The sequence below is a fragment of the Lygodium microphyllum genome, chromosome 7, assembly GCF_053477565.2.
Source record: "Lygodium microphyllum isolate KBCC chromosome 7, Lygodium_microphyllum_v1.1.10, whole genome shotgun sequence".
NCBI classification, from domain to species: Eukaryota; Viridiplantae; Streptophyta; class Polypodiopsida; order Schizaeales; family Lygodiaceae; genus Lygodium; species Lygodium microphyllum.
This window is the reverse complement of record NC_141141.1, coordinates 99,772,380-99,786,500: the sequence shown is the minus strand read 5'-3', so window position 1 is coordinate 99,786,500 and position 14,121 is coordinate 99,772,380. Positions and strand designations below refer to the sequence as shown.

At 42.0% G+C, this 14,121-nt stretch overlaps 1 pseudogene; it reads right to left on the bottom strand.

Annotated features, from left to right (window-relative positions):
- LOC148033758 (pyruvate kinase isozyme A, chloroplastic pseudogene) overlaps window positions 1-9,587 on the bottom strand; it is a 45,875-nt pseudogene extending 36,288 nt beyond the window's left edge.
- Window positions 9,588-14,121: the final 4,534 nt, after the last annotated feature.

Genomic DNA, 14,121 nt, shown 5'->3' with positions numbered 1-14,121 from the left:
ATACCTCTATGACCTTGATATGGGGGACAATGAATTTCATTCAAAACAAAAGATCGGAATGGAATGGTAACACATAGTCTCTTTTCATAAAACATAGATCCATCATTATATGACAATGAATCAATAGGAATGAAATTATTTTGAACTAATGTAATATCCTGGTGATATGTATCTTTCATAGCAATCAAAGAATCAAGAGATATGACAGAAATATTATGAATGGCAGGTCTTCTACTCAATGCATCAGCCACTACATTTTCTTTTCCAGGTTGGTATTGAATGATAGGATGAAAACTTTGAATAAAGGAAGCCCATTTGATATGGCAGTCATAAATTTGAGGTTGGCTAAGTAAATGTCTAATACTTTGCTGATCGGTCTTTATCATAAATTCTGAACCCATTAAGTAGTGTTTCCATTGTCTTAATGCTTGTACAACTGCTAATAGCTCTTTGTCATATGTGGAATATTTCAGCTCAGAGGGTTTCAGCTTACAACTAGAATATGCTATAGGATGATTGTCTTGCATAAGTACAGCTCCTATTCTTGATCCACTAGCATCAGTCACTACTAGAAAGAATGGTCTATTAAAGTTAGGCAACTGTAAAACAGGGGCATTGGTTAATGCATGTTTCAGTAAGTCAAAGGATTTCTGTTGATTTTTGGTCCATTGATAGACAATTCCTTTCTTTAGAAGTTTGGTTAATGGTAAAGCAAGTAATGAAAAATTACGTACAAACTTCCTATAGAAACTAGCAAGACCAAGGAATGAGCGTAACTCATGCACGTTTTTAGGAACATGCCAATTCAATATTGCATCAATTTTCTTAGGATCAACTTTAATTCCATCAGATGATACAATATGACCTAAATACTCAATTTCTGTCTTAAAGAATTCACTCTTTTCAGGATTTGCATACAGTTGATTTTCTTTCAATAATTGAAAAACTAATGACAAATGCTCATAATGTTCTTTCTCATTTTGACTAAATACCAAAATATCATCAAAGAAAACAATTACACAATATTGATATTTCAAAAAGATACGGTTCATCATTCTACTAAAGGTAGCAGGTGCATTAGTCAATCCGAATGGCATGACCAAAAATTCATAATGACCAAACTGTGTTCTGAATGCAGTCTTGAATATGTCAGACTTATCTAGCCTCACCTGATGATAACCAGACTTAAGGTCAATTTTACTAAATATAGAAGATCCTTGCGGTTTGTCCATAAGGTCATCAACTCTAGGAATGGGATACCTATTCTTTACAGTGATCTTATTTAAAGCTCGATAGTCAATGCACATACGATAGGTATTATTCTTTTTCTTGACTAATAATACAGGTGCACCGAATGGAGAACTGCTAGGTCTAATCAAACCTCTATTTAGTAATTCCTCAACTTGACTCTGGATTCCTTTTTGCTCTATCTGGTTATGCGTATATGGTGCTTTACAAGGTGGTTGTGTGCCAGGGATCAAATCTATCTTATGGTCTTCTGGACGTGAAGGAGGTAAACCTGGTGGTAGGTCTTCTGTCTTCTGCAAAACAGTCCTTAAAATATGCAAGAAATTCCTTATGCCTAGGGTGCATATGACTTTCCTTTACTTGCAATTCATTCACCCAAATGAGATAGGATTTACTACTCTTGCGTAATGCACGTTTAGCTTGAGTATGCGAAAGCAGTGGAAAGAAATGAGATGCATGCATACCATATAAGATAATAGATTTTCCTTGAAAATTAATATTCATTGTGTGTGTGGAATAATCTATATCTGGGTTATGCTGGTGACGCCAAGGCATACCTAAAATAATGTCATTCGACTGTAATGGAACAACTAAGAAATTTCTTCTTTCAATGTATGAACCAATTTGAATTTCTAAGTCTTGCACTTCTTGTACCATTATACCTAGTGCCTAAAAATGCAGCTTTTATGCGATAATGCGTAGGTACAGTCTGTAATTTCAATTCCTTTACCAATTTTGCTGAAATAAAATCATGAGTACTACCGTCATCATGCAAAATAGTCTTTTCCTTTCCATGCACCAAACATTTCATAGTTAATAAAGAATGTGGAGTAGGCATACCTGGTAAAGTATCGGAAGTAGTAGTAGTGACGTCCTCATCTTCAGTGAAATTAGGCATATCCTCATGTTCGTCTTCGTCCATGGCTCCAAGATAGTTGATATGAGCTGGTGGCTTCTTTGAATGACAATTTGCTGCTAGATGTCCAGGCTGGTGGCATTTATAGCATACTATTGGCTTGGCTTTGGTTACATTATTTGCAATGGCAGGAAGTCTAGGTACATTTGGATTTGGCTGTGGAATAGGCTTAGGATTTGGATTGACATTGGGGGTTTAGCCCAGTTCTTGCGGAAAGATGATGAAGAGAAACGACCTGGATTAAATCTTCTAAAATTGGAATTGAATTGTTTAAATCCATTACTACCATTGGCTTGGAATTGCTGTGGTCGTCTGTCTCTACCACGTAGCTTATCTTCAGTGTCGTGAGCTAGTGAAATGGCGTCTTCAAGAGTAGCAGGCTTGAACATGTTAACTTCAGCGTAGTAATGCCCAAGGAGTCTAGACATATACTTCCGCTTATGTGTCGTCTCTGGTACGTCTTCAAGCATGCGTAGCTGGAGGAGTGCATTCCAAAAACACTCTGTATACTGAGGTATAGTCTCACGATCCCGTTGTTGAAGTAGATTCCATTGCTTGATAGCTTTCTCATGAAATTGCGGTGGAAGGAAATTCTGCATGAACTTCTTCTTGAAATCTTCCCAAGTAGCAGGACATTCTATGCTCTTGCGTACTACAGTCCACCAAAGTGATGCTCTGTCTACCAAATGATTAGTAACACACTTGATTTTATCTTTTTCTGCATAGGTTTCCTCATGGAAATAGTCATCAAACTGACTAATGAATGCTAGAACAGTCTTTCCTTCTCATATTCCATTGAAAGTATGAAATTTGAAACTTTGTTTACTTATCTTTGATTCCTTGCGAATGGTTTGAGCTTCAAGGGTGGCGTCGATGGTACGTTGAATCAAATCTTCAGCTTGAGGGTCTTCTTTGTCGGTAGACGCTCTTTGTAATTTTGCCAATTGCGCTTGCAATGCTTGCCTAGCCCTTCGTTCTTCTTCCAATTGCATCATGATTAAGTCCAGCTTTTGCTCCATCGTAGGCTCAGGTAGGTCGTCTTCAGCCATAAGATCATCCATATGTGGTTCCGTCATCCTGTAAAACTCAAAAGACCTTTCTCACTCAAAATCAGGTTAGTGGGATGAGCGTAGCTCAAATTCGGGGTTACAAGGCTTATGTGTTTTTGGGTATTTCTTTTTCAATCTTCAGAAAATCTGTGATTTTTCCTTCTTTGTATGCTGAAAATGCTTCAGCAAACCTGCGTATGGGTAGAATACCTTCCAACGAACAACTTTGCAGTTCGGAGTTTCTGCACAGGAACAACCCCTCTAGGAGTTTTAAGCACAAGTCAGTTCTGACTCCAGTTGACTAGTGTGACTTGCAGAGTTGCAGACTTAGGTGACTTGCAGAGTTGCAGACTTGCAGAACTTAGCCGACTTAGTGAACTTGCAGAACTTGATCATAGATTACTTGCGGAACTTGATTTCTGAGGTGCGGGACCTGGAGTTGTTGACTTGCAGAGTTAAGCTTAGCGTGATTAAGCTTAATTGATTAAGCTTTGGAGAGGGAAGCTTATGATTAAAAAAAACATCAAATCCGTGAGGCGGGGGGGGGGGGGGGGGGGGGCGTTTTTTCCGCCACGCGGAAAAATCGGACATACTTCGAGAGCTCGTTGACGAATTTTGAAGCTTCTCAATCTTCCTAAAGCTTTTAAACTTTAATACTAAGCTTTTGAAAAGAATTAGATATGGAGGTTATGAGCTTATCTCTCTCTGTTTGACGACTTGATGATGGAGATAAATGAGTGGTCCTCCGCCTGTACAGCCCAGTCCTTCGCGATCTAATGACAGAAACAGGGGTTCTTGATCTCCAGAAGTTTGCCTGTATCGACGGTTCGCGATGAGATTGACCGTAGAGCCCGATTGTTCCAGGAGCTCCGCCTTTGCACGAGATGGGTAGCGATTGGAAGCTCTTGATCTCAGCTCAGCTCTGATACCACTGGTGCGCAGATCGGTCGTTGTATGCTCACGTAGTGAATCCTGGAAGGTCCCTAAGAACAATGAACTCTACTTTTTGCACAAATTACAATGTAAAAAGCATGAACGACAAGAGCAAGAGACCAATTGGGTTCAATCTCCCTCCATGCCTTGTGTGAGCGCTTCACAAAGCATGTATTTTATGTATATTCCATCTTCATGCTCAATAATAGCCCAATTCACAAAAATATATCAAGCTTTTAGCTTTTGAGTTTGCTTTTAAAAAAATAAGAATAAAGCTAATGGATGGTGCCCAAAGAGTCTAGCACCCCCAATACAATGTCCAAATAGAAATAACATATCCGTGCGCATAGGCGCATACAAAATAATGATAAATAATCGATGCCTCAATAGACATAACAAAATATAGGTGTGGTGCCTATCAAAATATAATCCATAGGTCGAATACTCGCTAGACTCCAATGCTTTCCTCCGCCACTGTTGCTATCTCTACACATCAACTGAAGCATTCATAATCGTTAGTAAAATAGTACAATTAAACCGACAAAAGTGAATACCTAGCAGTCTTCAGCTACATAAATAAATCAACTAGTTAGAAATAAATCCTAACCTTAATTTATTACGAGTGCCCACTCTAAACTCATAAAATTTTATTAATTTAATATGCATTTTACGGAATCACCCGCTATGGAATCACCCATGTACACACTAAATTAATGAAATGCTCGAAAAGGACAGGCATCCCCATCAACTTCTCGCACAAAGAATCCACTTTGTGTATGAGCCCCGGTCATCAAAGTTTACGGAATCCACCGTAAAACCTCACGGAATCCACCGTGGCACGGAATCCACCGTGAAATATGCCTCCTGGCATCAAGAAGATGGAGAGCTTCTCCACCACAGTTTCTCACCTTCATACACTCACTCACGTACTCCCTCATACTTCCTCTCTCAAGCACAAGCACAAGCACAAGCAAGAGGAAGAAGAAGAGAGCTAGTTTTGGCTACACACAAGAATAAGCTTCTTCATTCACCTTTTTCTTTTTATACATGCCCTACTCCTCTTGGGTGCCCATCCCTTTTTTACACAATCGACCATTTTAGCCTGGGTCATCTTTCCCTATTCCCTTCCAATTTACATTGTTCTTTTATCCATGCCTATCTACATTTAAAAATTGCACAGGAGGGAGCCTGGCACTCTTTTACAAGGATTTAGGGGTGCACTTTTATATTTAAAATGTGCCTTTCCTCTTTTGCACTTCCCTTGATCTTTTAAGTTTGCTTCTTGCGCTTTTGGCCCTTTTTCTCTTGCTTTTCCATTGGGCCGCCCTTTTCCTCTTTGTCCTGCATCTTTTTGATTTTCTTTTTTTTTCTTTTCACTTTCTTTGCAACGGGGTTAATATTACCCCCTCCTAACTAAGTGCTAGTCCCATGGCACTTATTGGTGAGGGCTCATGTGGTTGAAGATTTTCCATGTGGGTTGATGATGGGGATTTGGAGAGATTGACCGTGGATAAGAAACATAAAAAGATGGATGAAAGGTTGCAAAAGCCGAGGAGAGATTGAGTGGTTGATGGGGCCTCCAATGTTAGTGGTTGATTGCGAGGTATCGAATGTGCTTGAAAAGGAAAATGAAGTGTGCTACTTGGGGGTGTGTCTACCTCAGAGTGCAATACATGGTGTGTGTACACTTGAGGACCCAGTTCGTGTACTAGATACCATTCCTCTGTATGCGGGATAATCTCGACCTTAGAAACTTGCTGTGGCTTTGCTTGGAGTCTCCTTCATGCGAGCTCCATCTGTGCTTCCTTTCCACAATCTTCTCAGGGGTGGCTTCCTCACCTTGCTCTTCTATTTGTGCTGGGCTAGGCTCTCATGGTTGCTCTTCTTTGTCTTGGCCCCACTCGAAGTCTAGCCCTTCTTCTCTTGGTGGTTCCATTGGGGCTATAGTGGATGATTAGGCTTATTGTTCTAGCTCTCCAAATCCTAATTCTTCCAAATCCTTCAGCTAGATCCTAGCCTACTTTAGGTATTGTCGTTGCTATTGCATGCTTAGGCTAGTGCTCTCTTTTGGTGCCTTTTCATGGAGACCATATCTCAAGGCTTGTCCTGTAAGTTTCACCTTCCTCCTTAACCCTTCTATTGTATCCTCACCCTTGACTTGGGTCACATGCATAACCGTTTTTAGGAAGGCTTGTTGTTGGACTTCAAGATCTGCCTCTAGTTTTTCCACCCTTGCCAGTACCATGATTCATTTTCTTTCTACCAATGCAAGGTGTTCAACAAGGTCTCTGAGTCTTCAAGCAATCTTTTTCTCCCAAACCATGGCCTTTTCCTCCATCCTTATGACACCCTAATTCTAGCATTGAGACAACATCATGACCATTTGTTCTTGCTCTTTCTAGATTCTAAGCATCTCCTCTTTCTATTATTTGAGGAGGTTCATCTACTTTGCTAGTCATTCTCGCTCTGGGAGGGCCACCTAGAGTTGGTTTTCCACCTTTATCAGCTTTTTGGACAACACTTCATCTCTCTATTCCTTATCCTCATGTATCTCCTTAAGCAATTGTTCCTTTTGTCATTTCTCCTTTTGGTACTTTGCATAGGCTTGGGTCCTTACTCTTTCCATGTCCATAGCGAGCTCATCTCTGATCTTCTTCAACTGGTTGAGGTATTATTGCATCTCCTTCTTTTGTTGCAAGAGGACCAAAAAGTCCTCCTCTAGCATCATCTATTCTCCTCTTTCCTCACCATGGGGCTCTTTTACATCCTTCTCCTTCATCATCCCTTCTAGTCTCTTCTTGGCTTCCAACTCCTTCCTCACGGGGTCGCTTATGTACCTTTGCTAGGTGGCTATTTGGTGTGTTTTTTCAAGTTGGTAAGCTGAGGACATTTCCCTTTCTATTTCCAAATCTGCCACTAGTACCATCCTCTCTTCTTTCAGACTTTCTAGTTGACCCAGGAGTTTTGGACATATTCATCGTACTATATCAACCCTGGCATGGTCCATGGTATAGACATAGTTGAGGCTTCTACCTTGGCCTTCTTTGGGTATCTTCTTGATTCTGTGTCCACAATTGTAGGACTCTTTATAGCTAGCACTAGGGCTCCTCCATTGGGTGGTGTTGGACCAAGTTCTTGCACCATGTTGACTAGGTACTGTACCCAAGCCATCATGTTGCTTTGCTTCACTGTTGCATCTGTGGTTTCTTGGGTGGTGGTAGTCGTGGCAACCATGACAAGCAGGCTTGGGTAGGTCTAATGGGGCATTCCCTTTGCCTTCCACTGTAGGTCCTTGAGCCGCTTCTACTATTGTGGAGTTGGTTCTAGGCACGCCTTCTAGGCTCCTCCTAGCCAATTCTTCTACGCAGGGGTTGCTCAATCGATAGCCTAATGGCGAGAGCCATCTCAACCTCTTCTCTCCTTAGTCTTTCCTTCTTCTCTTATTGCTTCTTCCTTCATTCTTTCTCCGTCCTTTTGGGCTCTTCTTTTGCCTTTCATAGGAGTTCCTCCTCTTCTTCCTGCTTCTTCTTTCGTTCCTCCTCTAACTTCCTTGATTTCCTCTCTATAGCACGAAAGCTAGGGCTTTGTCCTCTCTTGTTTAGTTTTCTTCTTTTTTCCCAATATTTTCAGCACACATTTTCCTTTCTTCCCCTGGCTCGATGGGATCAAACCCTCCCTACCTTGCTAACCAATGGAACTTTCACTAGAATCCTTCTATTGTTGTTGTGCTTGGGGTTGAGCTCCTTCCTTCCTTGCAGCTCGCTCTTCTTTTATTTTTGTGGCTTGCTAGCTTCTTTGTCTTCCACATTTCTCACTTTTGAGAAGTTGATGGGCTTTTTGTGATCGGGGAGAGATGCCGCTCTTGAATAGAGATCTCTCCGGAGTCTTCTCTACTTCTTCTTCCCTTTCCATCTCCCCCATGGCTTCTTGGATGATGGCCGTCAGCACCCCTCCAAACCCTATCATGGATGATTTCGATGCTGGCATTCAGATTCATTTCTAGGGCCCTTGCTACGATGCTTTCAAGAATCACCCCACTGGGATTCAGGCCATGAGGGTGCTCTATCGGTGATGACTAGAGAAAAGAGCGTGCACAATCTTTTCCTGTAACTGGATGGTGGGGTTATGGATGTTTGCTAAACTAATCCCATTATTGGTATGCACCTTTGTCTTCAACATCTTCAACATGTCGTAAACATCCCTCTTTGGTCTCTTTCCCTATGTGTTTGTTAATCCTAATGCCTTCTTCACTATTTTAGGGCTAAGTACAACTTCTATCCTTTAGGGTGAGCCTCCTTGCCTGACAGTCACTGTACCACTGTTCTTTCTTGTGTCGAAAGTTCTCAAGAACTCATTTACCATGGTCAAATTTCTAGCCAAACTTCTCTATGTATCTATAGAGATTGCATTGATTGACTATTTTCTTCACCATGCCTTGTTCACCAGCTCTTCCAAATTGCTGATGTTGTAGTATTTTAGCTAGCTATAGACTTGTGTCTTAGGGCCAATTAGTACCTATTGTGCTCTTCGTCTGAGAACTGAAGTTGTCCTGCCATCTGGAGTTCCTATTATGGCACAACAGCTCACAATTAGCTCATTTGAGAGTACCTTTTTCATGGAAAGAAAAAGATTAAGAACAAGCAATCCACACATTCCAAGTGCGAATTCCATAAAAATTTTCCTCAAGCATAAGTTCACTTTATGTGTTCTTTTTTGCTTTTGAAGTTCGGTTTGAATTTCTAAAGGTCAAGTCATGTTTTCTTAAAAACCCAGCTTGCAACTCTTAAAAAGAATATTGATGAAGATGAAGCAACTTGACTAGGCTGCCACAGAGCTAGTCTCCTGGTCCATCTTTGTATGTAGAGGGGGCAAAAGCCAGCAAGGGTAGAGATTCATCATTTGAGGGGGGGTGTTGAGAAATAGACAAATGATGTATGCTGCAGGATGAGGTGCCTCGTATCCCATAAGCACAGTGAGGAGAGTGGGACAAGCTAGAAAGCTATAAAGACATGTACTTGGTTCATTTTTCAATGTAATGCTATTGTCCTTTCAATCAAGTGTCAGTGTCATTGTCCTTATACACAAGAATGTGTTTATGAGTTCAAGTCTCAATATTGAAACCTAATTCACTTGTGTGATAGTTGGTCTTGTCTGTGTCTATGTTCTCATGAGTCTTGTCTTCATCTTCCATCCTCCATAGCTCCTGCCATGCTCTAGATCCATGTTTTCTCACAATTTTCTCCACAATGCACACACTACACGTGAGGTTGTGTGGGCCTCCTCATTATCTCTTGAAGCTTGGCCAACTCTAGCTTCATGTACACCAACTCCTTTACCTTTGGTCGATGCCCTTTCCCTTGTCTTGTGTGCTCTGGGTTGGACCTCTCACCAATGGTTGTAGCTTTCTCTGAGAATCTACCAGCAGTGCCATCTCGCATCATGGTTCTAGAGCTTCTCTCCTTGAGCAGGTTATCCACACATATGGCTTCTTCAAAGACCCTAGCTAGCATGTCCCTTTGCACGTTTGAGTTGCTCAAACCAAGGCCTTGTACAACTCCTTACTTCAAATTTCGTTCATAAATATAGTGGAAACTGCTCATTCGTTAGGTTATTCCACTGCTGGGATTCTCTTAAAGAGACTCTGCACATGGGTAACATAGTCTTAGATATCCTCCTTATCCTTTTGGATGACATTCATCAACTTGATGATGAGGTTGTCAGAGTATCCTACTTCGGAAAACCTCTTGATGAAGAGACTCTTGAGGTTATTAAAGTTATTCCATTCGGTATTGTCTAGGCTAGTAAACCATGTCTATCCTTTGTCTCCTAAACAAAGTCTAAAAGCTTGTGCTCATTGACCAAGGTCCATGAGGCTGTTCACCTTGTTGGGGTAAAGGCGCCTCCGCCATGCTGCCCCGTGTATTACTACACTGACAGTACCCGCCACTGCACACTGCAGGTGGCGGACGCCCATCACGTCACTTTATTCTTTACATTCATTTTTTAGTGACTAGTAAATAAAGGAAGGCCTGGTCACACATTGTGACTGTTGGAGTTCCCATTTCTTGTCTCTCTCTTTCTTGCTCTTGCTCTCCCGCCATAGCTCGTGTGCAAGCTTTGATCCTTCTCACCTTTCAACTGGTATCAAAGCTTGGCTTTCTCTTGCTCGAGCTCGACTCGGTGCTTCTCTACCTTCGCATCGACTCCCTTCACGCATTGGATCTCCATCCCGGCAGCCATAACCGATCTCCCCGAGTTCCCGTCACTCCTCGGCTTCCCGAGCACCTTCCCGGCCTATTGAGGCACCTTCAAGGCATTGGTACTGAGGTATTTGATCATTCTTTCAAGGTTTTATTTCAGTGTATAGGTTGCAAATAGCAAGGGCAACCATGGCTTCAAACCCTTGAAGCTTATTCCCCTCATATTGTGCCTTACACCTATCAAGGCTCAAAGAGGCTTGTCATAGGCCTTTGATAAGCCCTTCTTGAGCCCCCCATTACCCCCCTTTCAGCCCATGTGGAGTAGCAACAAGTTCAACACCAACAGGGCAGATTGCACCATTTTTTTTCAGGCTGTTAGCACTCGTCTACTTCAGCTCCACACTTGGCCATTACTTCTTGCTCTCTACCTTGATCAAGAGGGCTATTAGACTTCATGTTTGATGTCATTCAACCTTTGGGAATTGGTCTTGATCATTCGGGGGTGCTTTCTTCAGATTTGGGACTGCCATAAACTATCATAACAGGCTGAAAACAGGGCAGCAACATTGGCATTAGCATTTGTTGCTTACATTCCATTCCGGTTGTGCTATTTGATGCCTGTATGCGGTCTACTTGATGCCCGAATGTCTTGGGAATGTATGCACATGATTATGCCATGATTTTGGCCTGAAATATTGATTGATTTGGGATTGTCATTTACTGTTACACAGTGCTAGAAACAAGGCAGCCACACTTGGCATTGGCATTTGATGCTTATACTCTACTTCGGTTACCTTGTTTGATGCCCGTATGCGGTCTACATGATGCCTAATGTCTTGGGAATGTATGCATTCGATTTGCCCATGATTTGACATTGTTTTTGGGCTGGAAATTGATAGTTTTGGACTGTTTAGAGCTGCTGTACATGAGCGGGTTGAAGCTCATTTGTCACATATATTGCTTCTCTATCGATACCGGATGTATGCTATGGGTTATGTCATGATGTATTACACTTTGGGGATCGACTTCGAACTCATGGTCGTGATTCCGGAATGCTTTTGAGCATCACATTTGCTCCGTTGTTATTGGTTTGTCATTGGCAGTTTGGTCGACTTGACTGGCATTTGGGCCGCTTATGCCTGTTGTTTGTACTTGACGGATAAGCTCTATGCATTACATGCTTTGGTCCGTGGTTGATGCCTCTTAGTTCGTCCATGCTTGATAGATATTTAGGAGCTCCGATTTGGATGTTTTGAGCACTTCCGACTCACAGGGATATTGACTTTGGCTTGCTACTGGATGTATTGACTTGACAGAGATCTTGCCATTGGGATTATGTCTTGCTTAGTGGTTGCTACATTAGTTGCTTCATGTATGTCATGCTCTTGGGAAGCGTATAACGCATTGACTTGGTCACTTGTCACAAGGTACTTTGTCTTGGGTTGCTTGAGCCCTTAACTCGATTGTACGCCTTTTGTGCCAGTGGGAGCATCTTGCATGCTTACTTGACCTTGAGCACGGATTACCTGCTATTGGAGCAGTCTATGTCATTGAGCAGTTATAGATGTATTGAGACTTTGGGATTATACTCCGACAATTGGATGTTGCATTGAGTATATGTCTTGGTTCACAGGATGCTTATGAGCTGAGTCTCAATTTTGGATCCGCTTTCTTTTGAGCAGACACCTATTTGTGTCAGGTTTTGGCAGTTGGTTCTACATTTTGCCTAGATTGTCTGGGGTGTGCCTCTTACTGGCAGATGCTATTTGACATCTCTCGGTGTTATGCTCATGTATTTTCACTGTCATTTGGCTTTGCTTTGTCCTCTTTATACTGGCTTTGGACCTAGCATTATTTAGTTAACATTAGAACCAGTTTTGGGACAGTTTGCTCTCATTATTGCAAATTTGAAATTTATTACAGCAAGCATTTATTGGTGGATTGACCAGTATTTTTAATGCTAAAATATCCTGATTTGGTGTGCCGCACCTAGTACTAAGTGGGCAGCATCTTTTGGCACACTTTTCTCACCATTTGGAGCTCATTTCAGTGGATTTTGGGCATTTTCTGCAATAAAACAGCCAACAGTTTTACATTTTCTGTGCATTTCCAGCCTGCATTATGGCATCCTCTTCGACTGATAATGCCATATTTAACATCACAAAGTTGGATGGTACCAACTACTCTTATTGGAAGAGTCAAATTTGGCAGGTCTTGGTGCAGAAATTTCAGATTAAGCCACTTCGATTGAGTGGGGAGCAGCTTGAAACTATGGACAATGATGACTGGCTTGAACTTGATGAGCTATGCAAGTCCACGATTGTATTGTCTCTAACTGAACATGTACATTATAATGTATTTGAGGAAGCACAGAGTGCATGGGATCTATGGAATAAGATCAAGAATCTTTATGATAAGAAAAGTCCGGCGAGTCAGATGTACTGGTTGAAGCAGCTTATGGATCTGCGCATGAAGGATAATGCGACTATGTCTACTCACTTGAGCCAGTTTCATGCTATACTGAAGAACCTGACTTCGCAGGATATCACCTTTGGAGAGGAAGTAACTCCTCTTTTCTTGCTTGGGACTCTGAATGAGTCATGGGATGTATTCCGCACTGCCCTATGTGCCTCCAGTGCTACTCTGAAACTGAATGATGTTGAGAGTGCTCTTCTGCAGGAAGAGATTAATCGCAAAAACTTGGATGCCTCTCGTGTTTCACATGCTTTGACAGTTAGAGGCAGGAATGACAGGAATGAACGTGGGAATGACAGTGGCCGTGACTCTCAGAAGGGTCGGTCTAAATCTCGTGGAAAGTCGCGTGGGCGCAACGCTAATGTCACTTGTCATCATTGTGGAAAAAAGGGCCATATCAGACCACAGTGTCATGAGTTGCGCAATGAGAAGCGTAAGGATAAAGAGAAAGTACAGGAGAAGTCCTCTGATCGCAGCATAGTACCTGCGAAGTCCAGCGTCAAGATTGAAGAAATTAATGTCACGCAGACCGAGGATTTCGATGGTAGTGATGAGTTCATACTTGCAGCTAGTTCTTTTGATGCCTCACACTTGACTGAGACACCTAGTATGTATGCACAGTGCTGGTTATTGGATTCAGGTGCGTCCTTCCATGTGACGCCTTACCGTGAGTGGTTTCACTCTTACCGTACTGTATCTGGATTAGTCAGACTTGGAGATGACAGGTCTCTTGATATTGTGGGCTATGGAGATATTTAGTTGTAGTTTTCCACTGGCAGTTCCTTTTTGCTCAGGGATTTACGTCATGTACCTGTGCTTACGCGCATTCATATGTCTGTAGGACAGTTGGATGATGCAGGGTTTCATGTCTGTTTTGGAGATTCTGCCTGGAAGATTACCACAGGCAGACTTGTGCTTGCTAGAGGCACCAAGGCTGGCAGCCTCTATCCTCTTATTGTATCTGGGTCTTCTGTAGACCATGTTTTGGCAGTGGGTTCTATCCCACATGTATCACTTTGGCATGCCTGTTTGGGGCTGTCTTTGAAGGGAATGAAAATGTTATCTGGTTTGCAATATCTTCCGCCTTTGGACTATACACGTTTTGACTCGTGTGATCATTGTCTTTATGGTAAGCAGAATAGGTCTACGCATAAGAAATTGGGTAGGCCATGCATGAGTGAGCCCTTGGCTTTGGTGCATTTAGATGTTTGTGGGCCCATGCCGTGTATGTCTATGGGTGGCGCGAAGTACTTTGTTACCTTCATTGATGATTTTTCTAGGAAAGTGTGGGCTTATCCCA